At 40.2% G+C, this 24187-nt stretch overlaps 1 protein-coding gene across 1 annotated transcript in view; it reads left to right on the forward strand.

The window, feature by feature from the left end:
• RELN (reelin) overlaps nt 1–24187 on the forward strand; it is a gene marked incomplete at its 5' end in the record, with an annotated part of 495436 nt that overhangs the window by 205785 nt on the left and 265464 nt on the right. The gene's annotated exons all lie outside the window — the stretch shown is intronic.

The following is a 24187-nucleotide window of genomic DNA, read 5'->3' on the forward strand; positions in this document are numbered from 1 at the left end:
CATTATTGGTAGTAATACATACATCCTCAATATGGCTTTACCTAGGTAATGTGGTACTGGACGATTATTACTGGTAAACTCCTGATTGCTTACATATATAACTCTTGAATCAGAAAACCTCATTCTAATTATAGTTTCAAATATATTATCAGGGTTCTTGGGTTGAGCAGATTTTTACTGTGACTTTTGTGAATGCAAAACTGTGATAGCCTTTGTAGTAAGCTCAAGATATCTATCACAACGCAGATCTTTTTCCAGACTGAGAATGTTCACAATACTGAAAATATAGAACACTGTATAACACAGTGAACATTAATGTTCTGAAAAATGCATGGTGTCAGAAAAAGATATGTCTAATTTTATTAACATTTAACATTGTTTAAAAGTGGATCTCTTTTAGGCGTTGGATTTTTGAGTCTTTTCTTTTGTAAATGAATTGTTGGAGTTGGGTTCACTTAAAATGAAAAGAAAAAGATAAGAAAAACCAGTGGGAAAAAAATTCTCAACCAGTGGGTTAAAAAAAGAAGAAGAAGAAAAAAACCTTATATAGTCAGATTGCACATGAATATGATTTACACAATGGTAGATGTGCATATTATTAAAAATACTATTCAGCCCAGGACCAAAGGAAAACACTGAGCTTTTCAACAGCACCCAATCAATTGAAATCTATCAATCCATCCAAGATAGGGTGGAAAGAATACTAACAAGAGTAATGGCTTCCTGCTGTCAAGAATAATAAGGGAAATAATTGGTGCTATAAACCATAGATCTATTTTGGACCTATCTACTTTTAATTAGAACATTAATTATCTCCTTAAATAAAATAACGTAAATTTAACGTGTTATAACTTCCTATGCATTGGATGGAGAATATTTAATGCATTTATGAGAGAGGAAAAAATGACAATCTGTATATACCAAAGCATAGTGCCTTTCAATTACAACATAGTCAGTAGGTTTGTTGATTTTAATTAAATTAAACAATTTAAACAAAGCAAATTTTGCGTTGTGGAGCTTGGGGACAGCTATTATTATAAGACTGTATTGGTGGCTAAGCATATTGACAAAGTAAAAGGATCAGAAAACATACTAGTCTTGAATGGTCTGTCATCTCCATCCTTTTCCTTAGAAGACATTCTTTGAAGGATTTTATTCTGTAAACATGTATCTAACACCTCCAACACCCTGTCTTCGCTCACGGTGCTAAATATGGCTATAAAAGTAAAGAAAGACCCATTTCTGTTCCCGAGGGGTGGGGCATAAATAGCGGATCAGCTACCTTTGCCTGGGGGCTTTAGGAAAGGCTCCCCAGGGAGCAAGTCCTGAAGGGTCAGCAGCAGTTTAAGAAAAAAAGGAAAGGAATTCCATCTATCTCCTTCCCATTTCTACTGACCCACCTTGGATCAAACCCCATCATCTCCTTGGGCTTTGCGTAATAGCCGCCTCTTGGAATTTCCGGCTCCCACTTTCCCAGCACCTTAATCAGGGCTGCAACAATGAGCTTTCTAAGATGGAAACATGATCTATCATGTCCCTTCTGAAACCCTTCAATATCTCAATTGGAGGCAATAGTTCATCTTCAAGGTAAAAATCTCTACTGCTTATCACAGCATACAAAGAAAATCCCTTACAATGTGGCTTCAATTTGCCTCCACCACCTCATTACTTTTTTTTTTTTTAAGATTTTATGTATTTATTTGAGAGAGAAAGGGAGGAAGAGGGAGAGAGAGAGGGAGTGAGAGAGAGAGAGAATCTGAACAGACTCCATGCTGAGTGTGTTGGGTCCCCCAATGTTGGGTCCCCCAATAATGGGTCCGTGATTAAAGGAGCAAGACTGATATAAAGCAAGGGTCAAGCAAAGCTTTATTTCACGCCAAGCATCAAGAATCAAACCGACCGTCAAACAGACCGGTTGGGGCCGCCCCTTACAGAGAGGGCAACCCCTCCCTGCCTCAGAGACTAACTTTTATAGAGCAAAGGTCATGTGGTTGGGCCTGGCCACGCACAGGTGGCCAATGAGATTGTAACACACAGAGAAAGCTGCACAGTCATGCTAGGTCACACATAAGTGACCAGTTGAATTACAATTTACCCTAGAAGATATTTGAACTAGTCTATCACCTTGGTCAGAATTGGCGCCCAAATAGCGGAGGGGGGGGGGGCCCACACTCCTTGGTAGCTAGGGAGACAATATGCGCGCTTTACTGATTGGATGTCTCCACCTGACCCAACTCATCCCTGAATTCGGGCTGTTATCTCGACCTGACCTGACCCACCCTTGTATTTGGGCTTTGTTACCTGGGACTGGTTTCCTGGGACTTGCTTTTAAGTAAGTTCCCCTGGGGGCGGGGGGCAGGGTCAATTTAAGTTTTACGGCATAAACAACAAAATGGCCGTTCAACCGGGTGGGGCCGCTCTGGCTGAACAGGCCCTTACAGAGTGCAGAGCCCAACACAGGGCTCAAACCCATGACCATGAGATCACGACTGAACAGAAACCGAGAGTCACATAATTAACTGACTGAACCACCCAGGTACCCCTCCCTGCCTCATTTCTTGTCATCCTATTGGTTCTACCTTAAAATTCCCAGAATGCAACTCACTCCATCACCCTCATAGTATTTACACACACTCTGCCTCCCGTTTTCTTGGACTGGACTACCTTTATGTGGCTTGTCTGGGTCACTCAAGCTTTCAGACCCTGCTTGGGTATTGCCTCCTCCTGACAAAAAACCATCTCTGATCTCCCTCAGGCTCCTCCTGAAGCTGATCCTGGAGTCTCATACATGGTTACATAACCCTTGGACATACCTCTCAAGGCACAATAATCATACAAATGAAAACACTGTCAGCACTGTTAAATGCCAGACTCCACTCTCCCCATTCATTCTACACACATGGCTTCATTTTATCTTTACAGCAACCTTCTAAGGAAGGAACTACTCTGACCTCCACTTTAAAGATGATGAAACAGAGACACAGTGAGGATAACTTGCTTAAGGTCACACAGCTAGAAATTGGCAGAGCTGGGACGGGAGCTCGGGCAGTTTGGCTAGTAGCCCATGATAGTGACCCTCATATGACACCGCCTTTCCAATGAAGCACTTACTTCAGCATGCACTCATTTAACTTGACAACCATTTAATGCATGTTCTAATAAGAACGTGATCACAGGTACCTCATCTGCCATTAGATATAGGCTCCCTGAGGGCAGGGACTGGGCTTTTTTATTACCGAATTGCTAAAGCCTCACGCAATGGCTGTATGCACCCGGTTAATGTTTACTGAATGAATGAATGAACAGTTGAATCAAACTGGTCTGATAGATGTGGGAAAGAAGAAGCTGCCTGGCAGGTCATTACAGCTAAGCTGGGAAGGTGAGTGGAACAGGTTGTAAGGGGCCCTCTGTTTGCTCAGAGGTTTAAACCCTGTTTTGTGGGCAAGTGGGAAATAGGGTGACATGAGCAGTCTGTGTCTTTGCAAGAAAGCTGGGGATGGGGCGTGGGATGGATTGCAGAGATAGGAGTTGGAGGAAGCTAAACACAGTAGTAGGCTGCTGTGTCACCCAGGTGAGAGCTAAATTTTGCTAAATGAAGCATTTAAGCATCTGCCTTTGGCTCAGGTCATGATCCCAGGGTCCTGAGATGGAGCCCCGCGTAGGGCTCCCTGCTCCGTGGGGATCCTGCTTCTCCCTCTCCATCTGCTGCTCCCCCTGCTTGTCTTCTCTCTCTCTCTGTCAAATAAATAAAATCTTTTCTAAAAAATTGGGGTCTTGGAGACTAGAAAGAAGGGGACATGATAGAGGGACTTCGGAGAAGATGTGATCATTGTAGGGAATAAGGGCAGGAAGAGGGTCCAGAGTGATTCTCTGGTTTCTGGCTTGGGTGACTCAGTGGCCAGTGATGCCAGGGACTGAGAGAAGAAATGAAGAAACATTAGAGGTGTTTGGAAGAGAAAATAACAGATTGAACTTCAACACGTTGTCCCCGAGGAAGTTGCTTTCCACCCGGCAGGACTCTCCCAAGAAACCTGCTGGGACGAGAGGCTGATCTGAGAACAGTCAGCATGCTGGTTTTTAGGATGGAAGGTGCTCATCCAAGGAGCTCCTCGGGAGAAGGGAGGAGGGGCCCCAGTGTGGAAGACCGGTGACGGCACAGGAGCAGGAAGAAAAAGGAATTCTGGAGAAGGGACCAGCCTGGGAGACTGGGAGACTCAAGGAAGACATCTCAACATGGTAGAGGTGTTCAACAGGGACAAAGGCTTCTGAAATAACAGAGAGGTTGACATCTGAGAAAAGCCTTTAAGATTTTGCAATTAGAAGGTCATCAGCGATTTGACTATAAACCATCGGCGATGGTTTCAAGAGAGGCTGGACCACCTGAAGCTGCCTTGTAGTCTGGAAAGTTCTTGCCCAGGCTTTGGAGACATACAGGCAAGGGAAGAAAGATTACTGTGAATTGAGAAGTAAATGTGAAGCACTGTTTAAAGTTGAGGCTTTGAAAAAATCGAGGATTAATGGGAAGGTGGGAGATAGGGCAAGTGGAGGGGAAAGCAGACTCAAGGGAAGGGTGAGCACTCTCTCTTTCCTTCCCACACCCCCTGGTAGAACCAGAACATATTTATGACCATCCAGTGCCTTGTAGCCAAAGACCACTAGGAGCACTCCTGGAATTGACAGGTTAGGGTTAGTGCTAGTTCCAGGATGGAGAAGGCACGCCATGCAACCATGGGACATCTCAATAAGAGGATGTTACCAAGGAATTACTATGAGATTAGGGCCTCTATCTCATGACTTTGGCTAAGGTTTGTGGAAGTGGGGCTTTGCTCTATATTGGATCCTATAACGAGGAATTCTGGTTAGGGATCTCAATAAATCCTATCTGTAGGGAAAGCAGACTGGAATGAGGATAAGCTGTAATCGGTGAAAAGACAGTACAGTTACCACTATTTGCCAGGAGAAAGGGATGCTTGGTGTACTGTGAATTGGACCGTGTTCTGGGTAGGTCTGTGTTCGGGTATAATTACGAAGTGGCCCTGTGTCAGTCTTGACCCATCACAATCCCAGAGTGGCTTTGTCTGCAGTTAATAGTCTGTGAAATCATTTCTTTCTTTCTTTTTTTTTTAAGATTTTATTTTATTTAAGATTTTTTTTTTTAAGATTTTGACAGAGAGAGAGAGCATAAGCAAGGGGAGCAACACATAGAGGGAGGGGGAGAAGCAGGCTCCCCACTGAGCAGGGAGCCCAACAAGGGACTTACTCCCAGGACCCTGGGATCATGACCCGAGCAGGAGGCAGACGCTTCACCAACTGAGCCACCCAAGTGCCCTGTGAAATCATTTCTGTTCATTGGGAGAACAGCAAGACCCAGCTGTGAGCGCCAGACCAGCTTCTGGATGCCAGCGGCTACTTTTCCTTTCTTGAGGCCCAGGAGAGAGTGCTAGTGGACAGTCATTTACTTCTGGATTCAGACTGTCAGGACTTTGGAATGGACCCAAGCTCTGGGTAACCTTATTTTCAGAGCCTGGACACAGAGTACAGGCTCAGTTAATGATAAAGGGGGAGAGATCTTGCTGGAGCAAACTTTTATTCAAGGTCAGCCAGTGTGAAATCAAAAGCCTGAGCAAATAGATCATCAGTGTGGTCAGATTGTGGATGTTTAATTTTTTTCTTAAAACTTAACTGTATTTTCTAAAATTTTTTTATAGTGAACTTATATTATTTGGGTTATAAGGAAATAGCAAAAGTTTCTCTCCCCTTCCCCCAAATAACAAATATAGAGTTATACTTAACTAGGAGGAGGGATGATTCTATTGAAGCAGATGGGCTTTTGAGAACTGCAGGAAAATTCTAAACCACAGGGGCGCCTGGGTGGCTCAGTGGGTTAAAGCCTCTGCCTTCGGCTCAGGTCATGATCCCAGGGTCCGGGGATCGAGTCCCGCGTCGGGCTCTCTGCTCGCAGGGTTCCTGCTTCCTCCCTCTCTCTGCCTGCCTCTCTGCCTACTTGCTCTCTCTGTCTGTCAAATAAATAAATAAAATCTTTAAAAAAAAAAATTCTAAACCACAACTCCCATGCCTCTTCCTTTGTGAGGACTTGCCTGACGCTCTTAACATGATTGGTCTTGGTGATGTCATAATTATTTATTTAACTGTGCATGCCCTTCCATGAAAGCTTTGGAGGGCAGGAACCATGACTTGATTTTTTGTCTTTCTGAACACCCAACAATGCTTGGCATAAAAGCAGACGTGTTTGCTGAATGATCACCTTAAACATTTTGCAGTTGAAAAATCACTGCCGTTCCTGAAAAATCTCCTTTAACCCTGACCTTAAGCCATAGAACACCATGAGTCAGTGTGGCTGTAACAGAAAGAGTGTCCCTAAGGAACGTCCTTTACACTGACCTCAGTTTGAAAAATGTATACATCCCCATTTTTAGAAATCAGAAAATTATTCACAGATTTTCATCCAAACACTGATGGGTCCCCTCAGTGCTCTGAACCAAGTTCAGAGGTTTTAGGTTTTCGCCCTGAATCATGAACTCCTGAATAATTACAAACACATCTCTAGCTGAGCTCTGCTGATGGGTCGAAGTGCTTCTGAGGAACCATAGTTCGCATTTCTAGTCTGGGTGGGGGTGGGGAGGTGCTCGGTTGTTTTGAAAGTGGAAGATGCTCAGGTTCATTCACCAGCAGTAGACAATAAAGACCTGAATTCATTGAACATTCAGTACTCAACAGGGATTGTGGAATGCCTTCTGTGGGCCCTGCACTGTTCCAGGCTAGATCTTGGGACACATCAGTGATGTGAACAAAGGTGCCTGCTCTCCTGGAGCCTGTATTGCAGTGGGGAGGAAAGAAAGAATAAATATGAGACATAATAAATCATCAGACATGATGCATGTTAGGAGGTGGTAAATGCTATAGGAAAAAACTAAAACTAAGAATGGGGCAGGATAAGATGACACAGTTGGGTGGAAGGAGAAGAGACAGATTACAATTTTAAGGTAGCAACCAAGTCAGGTGGTTTTCACCCAGAAGGTGACAGTAGAGCAAAGACCAGGTAAGGGAGCTAACCACGCGACTGTCGGGGGAATGTCTGAAATGCTGCTAAATGATATTATCTTATTTTTTTAATATTTATTTATTTATTTTAGAGAAAGAGAAAGGGGGGGGGAGGCAGAGGGAGAGAGAGAGAATCTTAAGTAGACTCCCCACTGAGCAGGGAGTCTGAGGTAGGGATCACTCCCAGGACCCGGAGATCATGACCTGAGCTGAAACTAAGAGTCAGCCATTTAACTGACTGAGCCACCCAGGTGCCCTGCCACTAAGTGATTTTAAAGACAAACATGGTAGTGTTTTGTGAACTACTGTTAGAGGTGATGAGAGTAATAGGCAACTTCAGAATAGACTGAAAACCTGAAAGAAATTAGGGACAGTCAGTCTTTTACAGGAATTACTATTAAGCAATACAGAAATAGCTGCAGATGGAGGTCCTATCCCTCAGAATCACCTATCAGGAGTCCTGTCGAAAATGTTGAGATGACGGATGCCTAGGGAGCTCAGTGGGTTACGTGTCTGCCTTCTGCTCAGGTCAGGATCTCAGGGTCCTGGGATTAAGCCCTGTGTCGAGCTTTCTGCTCACTGGGGAGTCTGCTTCTCCCTCTTCCCCTCTTCCCTGCTTATGCTCACCCTCTCTCCATCTGAAATAAATAAAAATCTTAAAAAATAATAATAAACAGAAAATGTTGAGATGAGTGTGGTTAGTTAATGTATCGACTGGAGATGAGGGCATATTTGAATTTATGCTCTGACCCTGCACCTGTCAGTTCCTCCTTGTAGATTAGCAACAAAGCCAAGCAAGTTAGCTTGACAAAATAAACACTACTCATCTATGGCTGGACTAGAATCCAAACCTCAGGGCTCACCCCCCAATGTCGGTTTCATTATACAAAGTAGATTCTTAACATTTAACAAGTAGACATTTAAAACCCTGTGGAACCCCAGCTTCAGAAAATAAGAATCATTGCCATTGCCTCCTTTCCCTGAACACCTAGGAGAGAATACACACTTTCCGAAGCCCTTGTAAGACAGAGGTGGTGACTGTGAAGCTGATGTGGGTATTCTCAACATGGCTGCTGGTCCCACAGTGTGCACACGTCCCAGTGGGGGCTGGGCGGGGGTGGGGCGGGGGAGGTCATGTATATTCATTGGCCTGTGAGCTTCTTGGCATACCCCCTTCAAACACACGCGTTGATTATTTAGCAAGGCCAGATGGCAGGCTTAACGGCGGACAGCAGTCATGCCCTGTAGTGCCCCCAAAGGATGCATGCCATTTATAAACCGTGCTGGAACTCTCTGTTGTTGGGTTGATGGAAGTGGTTATAACCAAAGGCAAATGTTTTATGTCAGGGGAGAGGGGTCAGGCGTATAGAGGAGCCGAAAATCTTGGCTGCTTTCTGCCATGCTCAGCAGTTGCTCTGCTGTTCATCACTCTGAACAGAGGGGTAGACAGAGTGGCTGTACGTTCTAAGGGCTGCTGGACCCCGATGGTGGACAGTGAATTTACTTCATTTGGGAACTGAAATTTTTAAATTCTTTCTAATGAGGACTAATGGACATTTATTTGAGCTGTGAGATGGAGGGAGATAAAAAGTTCGGTAAGCAAATCCATAAAGTGAAAGAGGGATTTAAATTACTTAGATATTTTTCAGCACATTAAGAATATGTGACAGGTATGGTAATTAGCTTGATAGTGGTGATTACTTCACAGTCTATACATATATCACAACATTGAATTGTATACCTTAAATATATACAATTTTTATTTGTCAGATATACCTCAATAAAGCTGGGAAAAAAGAATACCTTTTATAACCAAACATGGTATGAATTTTTTTTTTATCAGATCTACCAAAATCTTCCCTTGCCTATTTTTGCTTATTTGGTAACTTATATTACTAAATGTTTTTCCAATACCCTAAAATGCAGTTTTTTTTTTTTTATTAATCATACTACGCAAGTCAGAATCAACTAATAGAATTGGGTTCTACCTAATTTACTTTAATAGTTAAAGTGAAAAATAATGATGGGTTCCATTTGAATTTACCCAGTGTTTAAGTTTTTGCTTTTCAAAGGCTTGTTTTCCCCATGGCTGCTCTAGAGTTTACATTTCCATTCTGCAGTTACAGTCGCTTTTTCCTGACATCCTGCCTTTGTAATTGACAAACGAAGAGAGCTGGATTAGGAGACTTTGGTAAAACCACCCAGGAACCCTTACTCTTGCTTCAGGGTCTCGCAAACTACCAATAGGGGAGGAACTGAAGCCCTCCTTGGGGATGCGGCAGGCAAAAAGTTTTCCTAAGCGATCCTGAGGACAGATAAGATTTCAAGCAACATCAAAGAGCTGACTCATGGGGCCACAGTAAAATTTCTTGCTCCTGGCCCTAGGTGCGTTGGACCACTTTTTTAATTTCCTAAAAAAATGGTGTTTTGAACTGGTGCTGTTTATCCCAAGGTGATTGAACCTAGATTTAAACGTCCTTCTTTTCACTTCTCAGGGTTATATACATTCCCACTTGACAGCTTTATCTAGTCCAAAGTCAAAACACCAGGATTTATGCCCAAGAAGAATTTGACATTGAGTTCTTTTGGATCGAGAGAAGTACACTTTCTACTCAAGTTGCTATATAATCTGCTGGATTCCCCCCTATTGTGAAGGACAAAAAGCCTAGAGGGGAGCAAAGCTGGGCTGAACACACCATAAATTACAATTTTATTTTGGATTGCAAGATACTATTTCATGCAACCTATTAATCCAACCGTAATTTTACATTCAAAAGTTCAGTTGTTTAGTGTAATAGTTAATATGGGTTTTCACAATCAGGTTTTTAAGAGTTGGAATTCATTAATATTAATTAATACATACTGTGCTGTGTCACATAGTATTCCCAAGAGCCTGGCATAATATTCTGTGCCCAGAGGAACATGGTCAAGTTGCGAGGGTTAAATGCAAAAGTGATGTGCATGGGATGGTGGTTTTCACAGAATACTCATTGAATGTTAACTGTCATTATTAGTACTAGGATATTTATATTTGGATGCCATTTAGGTCCATTTACGTACCTTGAACTCAATATATTCTAAACTGAACTTGACTTTTCACCAAATCTGGAGAAGCACTTCCCCTTCTCCTGAGCAATGTGTGTAATTTTCACTTTATGAACTCTTCAATTTCTGTAACTTTATATCCTCTGTAACTTTATAGCAGGACCAAACTTCAGACTTCAGAACATGTACTTTGCTCATCTCAACTGGACCTGGTTTTATTCTGACCCTCATTTGTCATCGTCTTTGTGTTTTCCCCTTTATTAACTTGTTTGACTGGACTTTTTGGTTTTGTTTTCTTGTGATTTTTACTTTTGGGTGTTTTGGGGGTTTTTTGTTTTTTTGTTTGTTTTGTTTTGTTTTCGGGGGGTGGGGGGAGTGCTTTTAGGTAAACTGCCTTGTATGTATTTTAGAACAAAGTGAATTTTGCAGTGTATCCTTAGACATATAAAGGAAAGTGAGAAGTGAGGTAACATGAAGATGAAAACAGAGGTTCATGTGACCAAGACAGGAGGGAACAGAGAACATTAAAATTTCCTAACAATAATGTCTTGCTGATATTATTAGTGCCCAATAATTACTTTCTTGTTGGTGTTATCATTACCCAATAAACTGACATCTTTGGAGCAGCTGTGTGCCAGACGTGCTAGTCAGGGGATGCAGAGATACACAAGACACATTCTCTAGCCATACAAACTCACAATCTGAGCAGCCCTCATTTCCACTCCAGCTTCTAGGATTGTGAGATACAGAGGGATTACCTTTCCCCCAAATGGACCCCTTCCCCAACCCATAGGAAGTTAACTCTTCACTTAGCGTATAGAGCTTCTATGGCAAAGTGCGTCCAACTGCGGGCTTAAATGGTTAGAAGTATATTTCTCCATCATAAATCAGTCTGGAGGCAGGTGAGCTGGGGCTGGTGGAGTGGTTCTGTGATTCCATATCGGGGGCCCAAGCTGGCTGCTCCAGCACTTACCATGTCCTAGAAGGAAGGGTAGAGGGCCAGGGAAGCATGGCCATTCCTTTAGAGGGCATCACCCAGCCCTGAATGTGACCCAGGTCACTTCTGCTCCTCCTTATGATCAGAGCTTAATTCCTTTGTCACAGGATGCTGCAGGGGACAGTGTGGTAGATACCTCTAACTGGGGGCCACAGTTCATTTAAAACAAAGAAAAGGAGAACAGATGTTGGCAGACCTCTAGCAAAGCTCTGCTCACATTAGCAACAAGATTTCTTCTTCTTAGTAGTAGTGGTATTAGTAGTGTAGTAATTGTTATTAGTTATATAATGATGGTGATGATCCTAATAGTATTCCTTCCTATCTCTGATTATTAGTTAAAAGTCCTATGCGCTCAGCCTACAGGTCAATTTTTAGCTCTACTTCTTCTCCTCTGCCCCATCCATGAACTTCATCTCCTCAAGTTCTCTAAGGTCTTAAGATGTTTTTTTAAAAAAATTATTACACAGTGATTTGAAAAAATTTTAAAAAACTATTTACCAACAATTCAGATGGTATATTGTCTTGTATTCTGATTTTTCACTTTAAACTTTTATTCATGTAGGCAAAGTTTTGAAAAATGTATGGTTATCACCCCCAGAAAAGTTCAGGGCATGAGCATAGCAAGACAAGGAGTCACAAGTGTGAGTATTTAAGATTTCATTATTGACAGCTTATGGTAGAATAAATCTTACCTGACAGGGTTCTCTGTTCCCCCATTTGCAGATTATAAAGATATATTTTAGTTTTTCTCCTATTCCATTTATTTTACAATATGACAGATGATAAGTTGTTATGAGACACAAATCAAATTGAGATGGGAAATGGGGGGGAAGGGAAGAGAAAAATACCTCCTAATATTGCTGGTTCTGTGTATAATTTAGCTGTCTTTAAATATTAAGGAATTTTTTATACTGATCGTAAGTCTATTCCTGAACACAGAGAGAACTATTTTCACTCTGAATTTATAACATTTTTGGAAGCTTAATTATCATACTTGAAGGTCAAATGGTTCTTTATTGCAATAAAATACAAAAGTAATAAAGAAATTATTCCTGGGGAGATGAAAGTCTAGGTTCATAGCTCATTAAATGGTAACTTCACAGACCGTGTCTAATTTGTCATATTTAGCTTTGGAAATCTCATACATTTGAATTTCAAATTAGGTGAAGAGATACCTGAGGCAAAACTACCTAGGGCCTTTGAATTCTAAAATGATCCGGGAGATATAGTTCCCATAACATAATACCTTTATTTGTAAGAAGTGCCTGTCATCATATGTATATTGGTTGCCAGACTCAAAGGCTTTTTTTTTTTAAGTAATCAATAATATTAACACAAAGCTCATCAACCATTCCCTCAATTTGTTTTATTTTTATTTTCTATTTTTATTTTTTTAAAGATTTTATTTGTTTATTTGAGAGAGAGACAGTGAGAGAGAACATGAAAGGGGAGAAGGTCAGAGGCAGAAGCAGACTCCCCGTGGAGCTGGGAGTCTGATGTGGGACTCGATCCCAGGACTCTGGGATCATGACCTGAGCTGAAGGCAGTTGCTTAACCAACTGAGCCACCCAGGCATCCCCTCAATTTGTTTGTGGACAGCCCTTCCTTTTTCTTCTCAGCATATTGAAATTTCTATCCTTTGCACTCAATTATTTGTTGAAAATATTGGCAGAAACATATTTTGAAGTAACATGATTACTTAGAAGTTTCCCTTGAAAATAAGTGAGTTGAAAAATCAACACTTTTGTCCAAAGAACAACCTTTGGGTGAGTTAAGCGTAACCTCATTCTTTCTAATGTGCCTATTCTAGGCTGCTGTGATCTTGTGAGATGCCGTGTTCTTGATTTTGCAAAAGCATAAACGCAGAAATGCGTTTTTAAGAAATGAAGCTTTTCTTTCAGCATGTAATATGTCTCTTAGACAAATTGATGGGAAGAATTTCTGCTTCAATTTAATATTGAAAAACCATGTAATGATCCATGTTTCTGATATTTACTTTAGAACACCCAAAGATGTAACCTATGGGAACATGATTAAGAACAGCATGACTGTGTGGTCACGGATCCAAATGAAATCATAGGAACTAATATGAAATTAGACATGTTTACTGCCTTTTAAGTTTATCAAAGCATTCTGATCTTCCATTTCCTCTTTTTTTTTAAAGATTTTATTTATTTAACTGTCAGAGAGAGACAGAGCACAAGCAGGGGGAGCAGCAGGCAGAAGGAGAAGCAGGCTTTCTGCTGAGCAGGGAGGCTGATGCGGGGGACTCGATCCCAGGACCCTGAGATCATGACCTGAGCCGAAGGCAGACGCTTAGCCGACGGAGCCACCCAGTGCCCCTGATCTTCCACTTCCATCCACAAAGCTCAACTACCGCTCTCTTGCCAGTGTGATAAGACAAATTGTGACAGGCTGTGAGGCACTCGAAATAGTTGGAGATAATAGAGGAAAGGTATTTAGCAAAGTGAAAGGTAGTGTTCACAGAGTAACTCTTTCTGAGCCAAGCAACAGACAGATATTTAACATCAGTTGTGTTTAAATGTTTGGAAAGGGATTGATAAGTAGTTATCTGCATAATATGATGAAGGTCAGATTAACCAACTCACTGTGGTTGGAAAATAATACGCTATTAAAAACCTCCACCCACCACCCCCACCCCCGCCACAAACGAAGAGATTCCTTGGAGAGAACCTGTCATTCTTGTGATTCTAGAACCAATGCCAACACCCAGATGCGTGAACATATATGGGCTAAGTGTTTTTTCCATTTACTCAACAAAGTATCGGTACACATTTTTTTTCTACTTGATTTTTTTTTTAATTTTTTATTTATTTTCAGCGTAACAGTATTCATTGTTTTTTCACCACACCCAGTGCTCCATGCAATCTGTGCCCTCCCTAATACCCACCACCTGGTTCCCCCAACCTCCCACCCCGCCCCTTCAAAACCCTCAGGTTGTTTTTCAGAGTCCATAGACTCTCATGGTTCACCTCCCCTTCCAATTTCCCTCAACTCCCTTCTCCTCTCCATCTACCCTTGTCCTCTATATTATTTGTTATGCTCCACCAATAAGTGAAACCATATGATACTTGACTTTCTCTGTTTGACTTATTTCACTCAGCATAATCTCTTCCAGTCCTGTCCATGTTGCTACAAAAGTTGGGTATTCGTCCTTTCTGATGGAGGCATAATACTCCATAGTGTATATGGACCACATCTTCCTTATCCATTCATCCGTTGAAGGGCATCTTGGTTCTTTCCACAGTTTGGCGACCGTGGCCATTGCTGCTATAAACATTGGGGTACAGATGGCCCTTCTTTTCACTACATCTGTATCTTTGGGGTAAATACCCAGCAGTGCAATTGCAGGGTCATAGGGAAGATCTATTTTTAATTTTAAACAAATCAATGGTAACCTGTTTAAAGAAACCAAGAAACATGTTTTTCTTTGAAAATTTTGCTACAGAACTTACTTGTTTTCATGTTAGGCCTATTCAGTCTCTGTGATAGGAATTGCTTGTTTTGATGTGAATTGGGTCCCTTTCTTTACAAGTGTGTCACATAATAATCATTCACCTTCACTCTCTCTGGCACAACTGTCTTTATAAAATCTGCGTTAGTACAGATTTCATTGTGCTCATTGTATTCATTCAAGGCAGTTCCATTCTTGTTCTTACAACAGCTCATGGAGATTAGTAAACCATTTCAAGAATAGCACAGATGAATAAAAAGGAAGCTCTACAAGGAATTTTTTTTTCAAGCATATCTTAAAGTACCTTCTAAAAACAGTGATTCAGGTGCACCTGGGTGGCTCAGTTGGCTAAGCGGCTCAGGTCATGATCCTGGAGTCCTGGTATCGAGTCCCACATCAGGCTCCCTGCTTGGCAGGGAGTCTGCTTCTCCCTCTGACCTCTTCCCTCTCGTGCTCTCTTTCTCTCTCATTCTCTTTCTCTCAAATAAATAAATAAGATCTTTAAAAAAGATAAAATAAAAACAGTGATTCAGGTTTCTTATATTTTCAACTATATTAGCTTATCAATTAAAAAAAATCCCCTCCTATCCAGTGTGGAGATTCCTCAAAAAATTAAAAATAGAACTACAATATGATCCAGTAATACCACTACTGAGTATTTACCAATAAATATGAAAACATCAATTCAGAAAGATACATGCACCCCTATGTTTACTGCAGCATTATTTAGGATAGCCAAATTATGGAAGCAACCCAAGTGTTCATCAACAGTTGAATGGATTAAGACTATGTGATATTCTTTATTACAGTGGAATATTGGAATGGAATGGGAGAAAGTATTATTCAGCCATAAAAAAGAATGAAATACTACTGTTGGCAACAACATGAGTAGATCTAGAGAGAATAATGCTAAGTGAAATTAAGTCAGAAAAAGACAAACACCATGATTTCACTCATGTGTGGAATTTAAGAAACAAAACAAATGAACAAAGAAAAAAAGAGACCAGAAATGAGACTCTTCACTATAGAGAATGAACTGAGGGTTACCAGATGGGAGCTTGATGGGGGGGGGGGGGCGGTGAAATAGGTGAAGGGGATTAAGAGTACACTCACCACAATCAACAGTGAGAAATGTGTGGAATTGCTGAAAAACTATATTTTACATCTGAAACTAATATAACACTGAATGTTAACTCTACAGCAGTTGAATTTTAAAAATATTTTTAGAGAATTCACTCCTGTCCTCTTTACATAGTTTATAAAATCTTAGTAAAATTGCACATCTAATCTTCAGGTCATTTAATAATACCCTAGCCTGTAAGAAAACATTTGGCTAAGCAAAACCTAGATTATCACTGAAATATTTAATTATTGATCTAAAGCTTTGTATTCTACCAACATGAATAATCTGGGTGAGTCCTGCTGGAGAATTTGCAGGACAAATAATTTTTAAGTTATATTTCAGTGACACTATCACAAACACCAACAGAAATCTGGAAAAATTAAGTGCGTATTTATGAATGACTTTGAGACTCTTTAGAACGTTTATTACCTATTGAGTATGAAAAGATTGTATTATGCATAAAACTCAAAAAATTTCCTATTATTTTTTCTTGTTTAACTGCTCTTGGGAGATATTTGACTAATGAAATTTCATAAATCTACATTTATTAATGCTTTCCTGGTAATACTGCTACCAAATTGCATTTTAAATATATATATATATATATATATATATATATATATATATATATATATAAAATTAAAACATTTTAAAGGTGTTTGGCTTTTTTCAACTGAAAATAAGTCATAGTATGCCATACCTTCATTCTTAATCCTTTTCAGGAAGTAGACTTTTAAAAAAACATTGAAGGTTTTAGTGAAATTTGATCATGATTCTTACATTCTGTTGACTTATTTTTACTTTTTTTTTTTAAGCAAAGTAGAGAGTTCATTTTAAACTAGCCTGTTTAGCATGTAGTATTTTATCTGTGGTTTTGACTAAGTTGATTCATTTTAATGACATTTGGCATACTCTTGATGTTATCACAATATCACAATACAACGTAAGTTCAATTTCCAGTTCAGTCCAATTATCTGAACCTGATCAAGCTTTACAGAGGACATAGTTTCTGTCATCTTTTTGAAAATATTTAGTTATTAATTTGTTTGAGAGAGAAAGGGTGAGCAGGAGGGAGTGGAAGAGACTCCCGATCAGACTCCATGCTGAACACAGGGTTTGATCCCATGACCACGAGGCCATGACCTGAGCCAAAATCAGGAGTCAGATGCCCACCAACTGAGCCACCCAGGTGCCCCTTCAGTAATTTTCATAAATCTAAATGACATTAAGTCTGTGGGTAAAGATTACAGAGATGTATGATTATTTTGGATGACATCAACTTCACTGAAACATAAACTCATTTACACCTTTTTGCTCTGGTTAACACAGTGTTGTCATCTTGTGTAGGATTAAAAAAAAGTTAGTAGATACTCAAAATTTTAAGTTGGGTTTATTTATCCATGGCCAATACTCATGGATCTCTGTGGAATGATCCATAAACTCCAACTGTAAGATATGGTATCCCATGATCATTGTACTTTGATTCTAAAACATCATTCAAAGCTTGGCCTTTAACCCTTGCACTGTTTATAGTTTACAAATTATTGGTAGAAACTTCCTTATTGAGTGGAATTGCCCCCACATTTATGGGAAGATAAATGATTTAGTAAGTAATCACGTGTTGGTATAAACTAAAGTGAACTTTTGGTATTTTTCTCAGAAGTGAATTTTTTCCGTAGCAGAGGATGTACAACTACTCATTTTTGTGACTCTAGGACTATCCAAATTTTTTAACAGTTTTAGGTTAAGGTAGTAAGTGAGTTCCCACAGCTTAAAGTTCTGTCCAGGCTTGATGTCTCATGGGATTCACCAGTGAAGCTAAATCAGGACCCTATTATGAAGTGTCGCCGTCAATGATCTCTTTGAGTACAAAGCCTTTCCAGCTGTCTTCCTCTGTCTCTAATTCATTTTTAGCAGGACCCCTACCCTCAGTGCATCCTCCCCTCCATGTACCTGGTCAGTTGTCTGACCTGGTCTTCTTCTCCTGATGAAGAGACACGCCTGGAAAGAACTGGGATGTCTTTTACACTTCTGTTAAAGATGTGTCCTACCCTGTTTTCTCCAAAGCAAAAGCTGCTTCTTTAGGAATATTTTTATTCTCCCTCAGAACAAAACTTCCCATTCTAAGCCATTCGACAACTTGATGTGATAGCTAGAGCTGGTCATGCAATTTCGGGTCAGAGGAGCTGGGAAATTGGACCAAGGTGGGTGTGGTGGGGTGGGGGCAGTCTGAGGTCCTTGGAGAGGCGGAGAAGCAGTAACAGACCAACAAAATGTTGAGATAAAAAAATCAGGCAATCGAAGGGGTGCCTGGGTGGCTCAGTGGGTCATGAAGGGTCTGCCTTCTGCTTGGGTCATGATCTCAGGGTCCTGGGATCGAGCCCCACATCGGGCTCTCTGCTCAGCAGGGAGCCTGCTTCCTCCTCTCTCTCTGCCTGCCTCTCTGCCTACTTGTGATCTGTCTGTCAAATAAATAAATAAAATCTTTAAAAAAAAATTCAGGCAATCCAGAAAGATGAGTCAGAACTAGTTCAATGGCAAAGGAGCAGGAAAGTACACGTGGTATATGTAGCTGGAGATGTGGTGTACCAGGCAAGCACTTGGAAGGTTGACAGATGATAAGGCAGGCAAGTTATATTTAATAAAGGAAAGAGCAAAGGCCTTAATGCCAGATTCACATAATTCATCCATGTAACTAACATGAGGCATAGTGGGTACTGTCCCAGTGGAAGTGTAATAAATAATGTTAAACTACATTATACTTCTTCATGCTACTTATTCTAATTTTTCTGTGGTACATTTACCCCAATAAATGTGGGGAAAAAAGGTTGAACTTCCTACAAGCTCAGAAATTTTTTATACTATATAAAACTAGACTGATATAATAACTTATTGAGAGATGGTTAAAATAAGCTTCCCAGGCCCAGTACTTGACTAGATTTTGGACTGTATTTACACCATATATGGATGAATACTTTTTAAGGAAATTTGTACTTGTCCTTCCGGCAAGTTTAATGCATAGTAGGTTTCTCTTTCTGATGAAATAATGTTTCGTTATCTTGGTGGATTTTGTTTAAAATACTGAATTGAGTTTTCCTAACTAGTGATTTAAAATATGATTTAAATTTGTTAAATTTCCATAGAGTCTGTTTAAATTCAGCTGGATATTTATTGGGGGTTTAAACTACCCAGACGGTTATACTAAAGGAATTTTTCACAATGTCATGAATACATTTGGACTTTTCTCCCCCATAGGTTTGGATATTCAATTATTCATTTTCCAAAATTTCATAAAATATATTTTAATTAAGAAGTAGTGGGGTGCCTGGGTGGCTGAGTCACTTAAGTGTTTGACTCTTGATTTCTGGCTCAGGTCACGATCTCAGGGTTGTGAGACTGAGCCCTGTTGGGCTCCAGGCTCCATGCTTGAGATTCTCTCTCTCCTTCTCACACACACACACACACACACACACACACACACGGAAGTAGCTCTCAGTTTAATTTAGTATTTATTGAGAACCAATTAGCAGCTTAGGTGGATGTCTTGGGTGGGCATATTTTCTGCCTTGGAGGAACTCATTTTTTTCGTGGGAGAAAAGATACATACTTAAGACAGAGAATAGTTCTGCACACTGTAAAAATAAGGGCTGTCTTGTATGATTAAGACCAACGGTTCTTAAATTTGGCTTTCTATCAGAATCAGCAGGAAAGGTTTTTAAAAATACAAAATCTGGAGACAGTCTTTGAGACGCTGGTCTGCTGTCTTCCTGGTGTTGGCCTCACTGAAATAAATACCTTTCTTGTTCCACACCATACACACACACACACACACACACACCCCAGAAACAAAAAAACAAAGACAAAGTCTAAACCTCCACTCCCAGCGATTCTGGCTCAGTGGGTCTTTTCTAATTGGCCCTCCCCTGATGATAACGTTATAGGTCGTTCAGTGTAAGATGCCACGTGCCAAAATAACGTAGGAGAGGTAGCTATTACTGTGGATAGACTTCTTAAAGTAGGTTAAACATTTTATAACTTATTTTTTATTGGGTTCAGGCCTTAACCACCAGTCATATAAAGTCAAGTAGGTTCTGATGTCTCTGCAGATATTTTGTTGTACTTATCTAACTATAGTACTGACCAGTATTTTTAATTGATAATTGCTATAAATTTTACATTTAATTTATTTCCCAGATCTTTTTGAAGTTACATATTTTATAGATACCAGTGTTATTTCTTCCCTCTTCTGAATTTATTCTGTGGTCACAGAACCCCTTCTGTGAAATAGCTGATATTAGGTGATATTGGGTGGTTCAGTCTGTTAAGCATCTGCCTTCAGCTCCAGTCGCCATCCTGAAGTCCTGGGGTCAGGTTCTGCAGGGAGCTTGCTTCTCCCTATGCCTCTGCCTCTTTCTCTCTCTCTCTTTCTCTCTCTCTCTCTGTCTTTCAGGAATAAATAAAATCTTTTTTAAAAGTAGCTGATGTTAGGCATAGTGGACAACTATCACAGCTTAAGAAACAAAGCAAACAACAACAACAAAATTTCTTTGGTCCTCATTCCTCATTAGGTGTTAAAATCTCATCTCTCGCTTTGCAGTCAACTTTCTTGAAAGAACAGTCTGCATTGTAGTTACAAGTGTGACCTCTGAAGCCTAATTCCCTGGGTTCATCTCTAGACTCTGCTTGGCCGTGCCTTGCTAACAGGGTAGTCTCAATAGATAGCATCTTTATTAGGATTATCTGACTCTGATTCAACCCTCCTCTCTTAAAACTTTCTTTTCCTTATTACCGTAATGAAACCTAGTCTTTCTCGGTCTCCTCTCCTAGCTCCTCTTCTTCTGCCAATCCCTTAAATGGCTGTTTTACCTCTTCACTTCACTTCTGTTTTTATGCCATTCTCTCTGGGAGACACGGTCTTCTTCCGTGTCTCCACCACTTCCTGCGCTGTAATGAGTCCCTAATGATACCCAGCATGGATCTCCCTCCTAGCTCCTGTTCAGCACTGTCCTGTTGAAGTATACTGCAAGCCACATGTAAAATCTTCAATATTCTAGGAGCCACATTTCAAAAACAAAAATAAATAGATGAAGTTTAATAAGCTATTTTATTTAACATGGAATATGTAAAATAGTAAACATTTCAATATAATATAGTCAATATAAAATTATTAATGAGATATTTTTCATAAGTTTTTGTACTAAGTATTCCAAATCTGGTATGTATTTTACACTTAGAGTACATCTTACGTATTGGAGTATTTTGTATTGAGATTCTGTAAACTTTAGAGTTGAAAATTAGATTCATGTACCCAGTTGTTCCATATCTACTTACAGGTTTTCCAATAACTGAATCAAACATCAGAAAATTATTTTTCTTTAATACTTGCATCCACCTTGACAAAATGAGTACATCTTTTTTTATATATATATTTTATTGATTTATTTGAGAGAGAGAGAACACAAGAGGGGGGCAGGGTCAGAGGGAGAAACATACTCCCCACCAAGCAGGGAGCCCGATGCAGGACTCGATCCCGGGACTCCAGGATCACAACCTGAGCCGAAGGCAGTCACCCAACCGAGTACATGTTTTTTAGAAGAGATGATTTAACTTTGATACAAAGGCCTATCAGTTTCAAAACTATGTTTGACCAAGTAAATCTATTTTTTTTAAAGATTTTATTTATTTATTGGACAGACAGAGATCACAAGTAGGCAGAGAGGCAGGCAGAGAGAGAGGAGGAAGCAGGCTCCCTGCTGAGCGGAGAGCCCAATGCGGGGCTTGATCCCAGGACCCTGGGATCATGACCTGAGCTGAAGGCAGAGGCTTTAACCCACTGAGCCACCCAGGCGCCCCCCAAGTAAATCTATTTACTCATATGTCAACCTAGCATTATTAACATGAGTTTCACAGGGATATTACCTAAATCAAAAACCTACTCCAAAATTATCATATCAACAAGACATTTTTAAATATTTTTGGAGTCTTTTTGCAGACAATTAAAAAATGCTGTCAATTGCAATTCAAATCTTCTGCTTATTGATTCATGTTAAGACAATGTATAAAATCACTATTTATTTGTATTTTAGAGATTTTACTTTCAGTATGAGTTCTCTTACTTTTCCAACCACTTTGCAAATAAACTCTTGCCTTCCTTGAAGTTCCAAATTCAGCTTACTCATTTGCGGTGTGATACTGGTCAGGCAACGTGCATCATCGTACCATGTTTTTGTCATTGATTACTGGTTAATGAGCAATTATTCCTCCTGTTTCAAGAACATATTAAATTAGAGTTAACAGTTCAGTGAATCTTTGTAAAACTCTTCTATGATGTAACCAATAAGCATTAGCACAAAACACGAGATCATTCCATTTTTCTTCCGTTTTTTTTTTTAAATTTTTTTTATTTTAATAAACGTATAATGTATTTTTATCCCCAGGGGTACAGGTCTGTGAATCGTCAGGTTTACACATTTCACAGCACTCATCATAGCCCATACCCTCCCCAATGTCCATTTCCCCACCACCCTCTCCCGTCCCCCCTCCCCCCCGCAACCCTCAGTCTGTTTCTTGAGATTGAGTCTTTTATGGTTTGTCTTCCGTTTTTTTTTTCAAGAGTGTCGTAAGCTGGTGATGAGCCAGAGCATTTGCATGTATGTACTAACTCTGTACTAACAATCGTATCCATGACACTTACCATAGAGTCTGTTTCAAAAAACCAAACACAGGAATTTTCAATATGTATAATATATTGGTATGAAGCAATAAGACAAAGATCAGCTTATAGTTTTAAAACTCTGTTAAGTCTGGATTTTTCACCTAACATAGCTGAAGCACTCCATCATTGTGTGGTAGAAACTAATTTTTTTCATGTCTAACTGAAATTCTTCCTAAACTGATGTAAGAGATTTAAAAATGTTTGTGTCGTAAGTTCTAATTTTTAGATAGTGAATTGCCAACATTTCTTCATAGACTCAGTAGTTCTTCGAGAAAAAAAAAAATAACCAAAGTATTGATTGGGCCGTGTCCCTTATTTGCAAAGTGCCTTTTCTGAAAATGAATATTTTTAACACCCACTCCCTTTGCTCGTAAATGCTCAGAAAATCTTCAAGCTCTCATGGTTAAGTCCAAATTCCCCGGCATTCATTTCTATGATCTTGTCCCCTCGATCTTCCCAATATCACCTTTTTTACTCTTTCCTCTTAAACTTTCTTCCAGTCATGCTGAAATTGTTGTGGTTCCCCCCAAAGCCATTCTCTCTCTCTTTGAAGACTTATTTATTTGTTGAGAGGGAAAAAGCGATGTGGGGGCAGTGAGGAGGGGAGGGAGAGAGAAATTCAAGTAGACACCCTGCTGAACACAGAGCCCAAGTTCAGAGGAACCATGAAATCATGACCTGAGCCCAAACCAAGAGTCGGACACTTAACAGATTGTATCACCCAGGTGACATTCTCTCTTGCTTCTCTATGCCATTTCCTTTTATTCCAGAAAGAAGCACCTCTCTGCTCCCCTTACTACCACCTCTCTTCCTTCTGCTCATCTTCCAAAACTCAGCAGAGGGGAAGCCTAGGTAGCTCAGTTGGTTGATCGTCTGCCTTCTGCTCAGGTTATGATCACAGAGCTTGAGTACCGAGTAGTGCTCCCCATTCAGTGGGGAGTCTGCTTCTCTCTCTGGCTCTGGCTCTGTCTCAAATAAAGAAATAAAACTATTAAAAAAAAATCCTTCAGCAGAGAAATCATCTTCTCTGGAAAATGTCTTCTGGGGGCGCCTGGGTGGCTCAGTGGGTTAAAGCCTCTGCTTTCGGCTCAGGTCATGCTCCCAGGGTCCTGGGATCGAGCCCCACGTCGAGCTGTCTGCTCGGCGGGGAGCCGGCTTCCCTTCCTCTCTCTCTCGGCCTGCCTCTCTGCCTGCTTGTGATCTCTGTCTGTCAAATTAATAAATAAAATCTTTTAAAAAAATTTAAAAAAAATGTCTTCTGACAACCCTCTTCTCTCCAGTCTGGCATTAGTATCCCTTCCTTGTCCTCTGTCGCCCCCCAGCCTCCTCCAGACACACTGCCATAGCCCTTACTACACTACACTCTAGCTACCAGATGGGAAGCTCTTTTGAGAGCAGAGGTGGTGCTTTTATCTATTTCCCTAACACCCAGAACAGCCCCTGACAGATACTGGATGCTCGGAAAGAGTTTTGGCATATCCATTAACTATCACATCGCATTGATACTGTGTTTCAAGGGATAGTGACTGAGCTTTTGTAATAAACAACTATCCTGAGCGTAAGGGGTTCTACTCTTCAGTTTAGGGGTAATGCATTACTCTTAAATAGAATAAAGAGTGAGTTGGATGTTTTACTTATAGACATTTATTGACATTTTTTTCTTACTCCTCTCAAAAAGTTTCAACCATTTAATTTGTATAGTATGGCCTAAGTTTTGTCATTGTATTTGATTATTACTAGATTTTGCTTTCATTGCTAATCAATCATCTT

The sequence above is a fragment of the Martes martes genome (genome assembly GCF_963455335.1).
Source record: "Martes martes genome assembly, chromosome: 11".
In the NCBI taxonomy this organism is placed as follows: Eukaryota; Metazoa; Chordata; class Mammalia; order Carnivora; family Mustelidae; genus Martes; species Martes martes.